We start from the raw sequence: 5,654 nt of genomic DNA, 5'->3' as shown, positions 1-5,654 counted from the left end.
TCTCTCTCTCTCTCTCTCTCTCTCTCTCTGTGTGTGTGTGAGAGAGAGAAAGAGAAAGAGAGAGAGAGAGTATAAATTGCCTGTTAATTTTTTAAAATAATTTTTTAATTTAAATTTTTTTAAAAAAATTGCTGGAGTAAAAAGTAGATCTTTATCACAGTGATTTCAGATGTGGTAGCTCATTATGAAAAGTACAATGAGAACCAGTGAACTGCATCATGGGACAGTAAGAGTATACACAGCCCTCTAGGCTGAGCCACCACAGAAAGAGTAGGGAGTCATTGTTATCTCAGGCATTATGGTGTGATTAATATAAAAGTTGAGTGTTAAGGAATGGAATTCATTGACTTGGTGTTGTGACAAGGTGTTCTAGTCAGAAGAAACAGGAATGGTTCTGGCATTGGCTCCTTTAACTGTATTTGAAAACTTCCATGAAAGATAACAAAGAAGAGTTTCAATGAACACTTTCCATGCAGTTTGGACATCATTGTTGTAGGCATTTTGAGGTGGCAAGCATAGAGAAGGGAGCAAAACTTTGGTATAATATTGCTTTGTAAACTCAGAGTTTGGGGTTTTATTTCATGGTTTTCCATTTTATGGCAGTTTATGATCATAAAAACCATGTAGCTAATGTTTTGTAATTCAATTACTGCACTGTTGTGAACATTAACAATCATGTAGCAGATCTGAAGAGGAGTGGGACAAATGGGCAATAGTCATATCTCACTTAGTTATAGCCTATTGCATAATTGCTTAAGATAAGTTTCCATTTGTACAAAAAGCAATGTTGGCATTGAATTGCAATGATTAATTCTGTGAATAATGTGTCCTCTTGACGGTGATAGGATGCACTAAAGGGAATTTATAGAACAAATGGAGATACGTATCTTGACTTGTCAGTAGTCACCCGATATAAAACTATTAGTATTTGTAAAATTTTAGGGTGAAATGATGCATCTTTCTTGATTGAGATTATAACTATGTTGCAATTTGTATGTTAGCTGTATTTCACTGGAGGGTTGTATTTTACAATAAAATATACTCCTTACTGATATGTGGGTATCATGGTAGTCCTGGAGGATACTCTTTTTCCTTAATTCATTTAACTTTTAGCTAGAGAAGCCTATGCTCATTTTAAATGAATTTGTGAAGGAAGCATTAGCTATTTAAAGCATTTGGTTGTCCTCTAAGACTCACGATAATTTAAAATTAAAATACAAATCATTAGAATTTAATTGTATTATTTTGAAAAATGATGTGTAGTAAATTTCTAAAGCATTTAAACAAGATATTGACCAAAACACCTAGAAGTTTTATATTTTAATTATGTATCTTCCAATTGACTTTTATGTAAGTATGCTTAATTCCATAAAAAAGATACATTTTGTTTTTGCTACATACATATTTATTGTATTGAACCATTATAATCTTTTATATTTTGTATGCTGTCTTTCTTATTATTTGTGTATGGTTACCTATGCTGAATTATACTAAAAGTATCATAATTTTATCCTGAAATGTATATAGTATATAGAGTTCCATGAAGATGGCTTGCTGTTGTTTGTCCAAACACAAAAGTGGTCCCAACTGAGTTAAAGGTAGGTGTACCAGAAAATGGGCTTCTGGTTACAAAACATTACTTACATGATGATCTCTTATTATTATGGCTAGGTACCAAGAATACCTAGCACAATGCTGGATAGACAACAGACACTCATTAAGTTCTTATTGATTCACTATGGGATAAATCTACATTAGACTGCTTATGGGATGGTTATAAGGAAACTGGAAATACATAAAAGCACTTTGAAAAAGGTGTAAGGGCAACTCAATAACAGGTAGCATTACAGTAATAATACTCCTGGAAGGATGTTACAGAACAGAAAAGGTCATTCTTTATCTTTTATCTTTATGTAATTTGATGCCTTAATGTTTTTTATATGAGGCCATTGATAATTAAAAAAACCAATGTGTCATATGACAAAATTTGGAGCCACCACCATAATGGCTCCATTAGTGATCTTATCTGACCTCTTCTGTTTATTGGAGTTAACCATAAGTTATTGTTAACATTGTCTTCATTGTGTTTGTAAGGGTAACATTATATAATGCTTCAGTGATGTTTTAATGGGATCTTATGACACCACTTTAGGGAAAGTTACTTAACTTCATATGTAACCGTGGTTCATTAGTAATTGAGACATATGTATCTCAGTCATATGAGTTCATAGTCCTCCAGAAATCAAGGCAATTGAAAGATTGATGTACCAGCCTGTTCATAAATAAATGAGCCTGAGTAAAAAATTTAAATCAGTATTCAGATTTAAAAATAAGCTAGAGAAATGTAGGAAGAAATGAGGAAGAAATAGCTGAAGTAATAAAATTAAAGTAATAAGAATAAAACTCAAAAATAGATGCTGCATTATGCTGCAATCCAAACTGAACTATATACAAAAGAGGAAAATTTGGTTAACTAGTAACTCTGTTTTGCTTATTTTTATAAGATGAAAAACATGTTTAATAATAAAACTTTACTTTTGCAGTTAAGATGGTGGTTCTAGTTCTGTCTGATTGTAATTCAAATCTGGACTTTTCCCTGGAATCTCTGGTCAGTAGTGCCCCTTACTTAATGATTATCTGTAACTGTTAATTATATCATTAAATTCTGGTTTCTTTTTTATGTGTACCGAAACTCTCATAGCTTAAATATACTGACTCCTGGCCTAGGAGTCAGTAACTATATTTGTAGAGCATTATGACTAACATGATAAAGATGACAATGTAAAGTTAGCCTCTATTTTGGAGGATTTAGTATAGGATTAAAAAAATAGTAACAGACATTTCTTAAGAATCACCTATGTTTTGACCCTGTAATTGCAGCTGATGATGCAGAAATCCTGAAGTCCTATTCCTTGTCTTTGAGGAGTGCACGGTTAATCGGGGAAGACAGCTAGCTAAACAGTAGGCAAGGTGGGTTATGGAGTCAGGAAGTCGCCTCAGAGAAGGTGATGGTGAAAGTTTCTGTGTTATGCATCTCTAAAGACAGATCATCTTTTATGGTCAAGGAGCTCTAAAATGTTTTGAATACTAATATGTATAAAAACACCTTTTTCTTACAATGGTTTGTTCTGCTGTCAGATTCAGACATATCTTTCTAAACCCTCAAGCGATCCCTTTATCTATGTTCTTGCCTTTTGGATAGACCACATTAAAATGTTGGATTTGCTGAACTAAAGTTTAATAGGGAAGTGGGTTGTTTGGATACAACATTTAGTCACCTGTCTGCCCATCCCCATGTGACAATCCTTTAAAGAAAGAATATATAGTAGGCAACAGAGGAGTTGGCCTTCATCTGGTTATTTTCGCAGAAACCCAATGAAAGAATATAAAATGTAGATGTCTGCAAGAAGTGGAGAATGGCATTTCAATCTCCATTTGAATGTTTATACAGCCATTAAGCTTAATGAAACACACAATATTATAAGAAGGGAAAAAATCATTAGAGAGATGGCATGGAGGGCCAGCTATGTGGAAAAAAAGGCAAGGGCTCTGTCCAAATTTCTCCTTCCTGAAAAAAGTATGGCAGATGAAACATAAAATTGTGTACTGTCTCTTAGAGGCCACTCAGGATAAGATGAATTTGTAAACCATAGGCTAACTGCAGCATGGAGCAAAGGCATTTATATCACAGAAATGAAGAACAATGCTGTCAGATAGAGCTGGCTCTACCAAGAGAACTGTTCTCAGTGTAAGATTCTAGTTCATGCCCATATCAAACCCTAGACAACAAAGTAAAGTGGCATTGTGATTAAGAATAAGATGGCAATCTTGCCACAGCAAGAACCTGAAGGGGCAATATATTTTTGTCCTCTCCCTCTTCTTCAGCCCTAAAATAGAAGAGCAATCTCAGGAAGAAGGAGGAGGGTCGGAAGATATCAGACCTCTCCAACCCTCCTGGAATTATCAATTACCTTCGAGTAGGGGGAGGTCAGCAATGGTCAAGTAGGAAGAGACCTTTGAAATGAACAGGAGATTAAAATTAAATATGGATAGGACAAGACATAGAACTGAAATGACAGCTTTTGAATCTGAAAATGAATGAAAAGTTATGGAATTCAACAGAAATGCTAAAGGACACCAATATCAAGCAAAAAAGTAGGGATTGAACTGAAAACTGTTGCTATCACTTCTTGGGGAAAAAAAAGTAAAAGTCATGTTTATACACCAAATTTATACTCCAATGACTTAAAGCATTTCACTAAACTGGTTACAGGTGTTACTCAGAAAACTTATTGCTCAGTGACAGATATGGCACCCTTGGGTTAAAAAGAGAACTGATCACTTTACTGTACTTTAAATGCACAGTTTTACAACCAGTGTGATGTAAATATTTGAGACAGTTAAGTGATTCTTGCCAGCAGCACTTGGAATAAAAGCTCACCACAGGCAATTATAATCATCCAAGAGACAAAGTATGCATTCTCTTATAATCAAATATTTCATTCATTTGATCATAGAAGGAATACTTATTGGCCATTTGTAATGCTCTAGTAACTCTTTAGGTGCTGTAGCTCCTCTCCAGGATACCACGTAACCTTCAGTCATCATGCCATCTTAGGCTCCTCTGGCCTGTGATAGTTTCTCAGACTTTCCTTGTTTCTGATGCCCTTGCCAGTTTTGAGGAATGGTAGCCAGATATTTTGGATAATATCTGTCAGTTTGGGTTTGTCTAGTGTTTTTCTCATGCTAAGACTGAGGTTATTGGTTTTGGAGATTCCTGGATAGTGCGAATGGTTTTTTCTTGACTACTGACTTGGAAGTTGACAGTTTGAGCCCATTCAGTGATACCATGGAAGAAAGGCCTGGTGATTTGTGTCCATAAAGATTATAGCCAAGAAAATGCTACAGAACCATTCTACTCTGTAACACATGGGTCACCACGAATTGGGATCAACTCGATAGCAAGGGGTTTAGATTTATTGTTTTTGGGAGTGGTGAAGTGGCCAACTAATCACATGTCAGGGGTACGTGATATCCACATGACTTATTACTGTTGGTGTTAACCTTGATCTGGCTGAGTTCATATTTGTCAGGTTTCTCCACTATATCATTACTCTTTATGCCTTTCCCATACTTTTTAAAGTGAAGTTTTTCTTTTTTTCTGTACTCTTTGCAATAAAGTCATGCACAGTCCACAAACAAGGGGACTTAATGAAGTCCCCTCCTTCACCTCACTGAAGAATGAATATTGACATATATTACTTGAAATTCTTTTGTATGAGAGACTTGTGGTATTTGTCCACATTTATTCATTCATTTAATCTATATTAATATTACTCTTAGATATGTATTTTATTATGATTTATGAAACAATACTATGGTATTGATTTTGCTACTCACATTGTTCCCATTAACCACTGAAAGATCTTTAGTTGCTTCTGTATCCCTTTTATATGCCCCAATTATTGTGTGATTGTGTATGTATATGTATGTGTTTGAGCACATCCTTACTTTCTGGCTCATTTTGTATATTCTCTGTCCCAGACCTAGAATCAGCCATTTCTTTAAGTAGCCATGGTTCCTTTAATTGGGAAATTGTATTAGAAACCAAGATCTGGGTGCCAGGTATGTTCCTTTCTATTGGAGTGTCATTG

The sequence above is a fragment of the Orycteropus afer genome, unplaced genomic scaffold (assembly GCF_000298275.1).
Source record: "Orycteropus afer afer isolate SDZICR_OR568_19922 unplaced genomic scaffold, OryAfe1.0 scaffold00253, whole genome shotgun sequence".
NCBI lineage: Eukaryota > Metazoa > Chordata > Mammalia > Tubulidentata > Orycteropodidae > Orycteropus > Orycteropus afer.
The sequence above is the reverse complement of the archived record's forward strand: the minus strand, read 5'-3'. Positions refer to the sequence as shown.